The sequence below is a fragment of the Sinocyclocheilus rhinocerous genome, unplaced genomic scaffold (genome assembly GCF_001515625.1).
Source record: "Sinocyclocheilus rhinocerous isolate Xijiao unplaced genomic scaffold, SAMN03320098_v1.1 scaffold69, whole genome shotgun sequence".
Taxonomy (NCBI): Eukaryota; Metazoa; Chordata; class Actinopteri; order Cypriniformes; family Cyprinidae; genus Sinocyclocheilus; species Sinocyclocheilus rhinocerous.
The window spans coordinates 18291-18590 of record NW_015667272.1 but is presented as its reverse complement, the minus strand read 5'-3'; the positions used below and the strand labels follow the sequence as shown (position 1 = coordinate 18590).

The window sequence follows — 300 nt, the reverse complement described above, 5'->3', positions numbered from 1 at the left end:
CGTTTTCTTTCAGAATCATCATTCGCCGATGGAGAGGAAAAGTTAAATACTATAGCATTTTATTTTATGAAAATGAGATAAAGAAGTTTTCGCACTGAAAGAGAAGTGATCTCGCGCTCAAAGAACTTAAGACGTGCCAGGCTATTTGAGGGGAAGTCGTGGCCTAATGGTTAGAAAGTCGAACTTGTAACTCAAAGGTTGTACCGGCAGGGATTGTAGGTGGGGGGAGTGGATGTACAGCGCTCTCTCCCACCTTCAATACCACGACTGAGGTGCCCTTGAGCAAGGCACCGAACCCCC

The 300-nt window shown here is 46.0% G+C and overlaps 1 protein-coding gene across 1 annotated transcript in view; it reads right to left on the bottom strand.

The window, feature by feature from the left end:
* Positions 1-300, bottom strand: part of LOC107733484 (ubiquitin thioesterase OTUB1-like) — a 9263-nt gene that overhangs the window by 6045 nt on the left and 2918 nt on the right. The window lies entirely within an intron of this gene.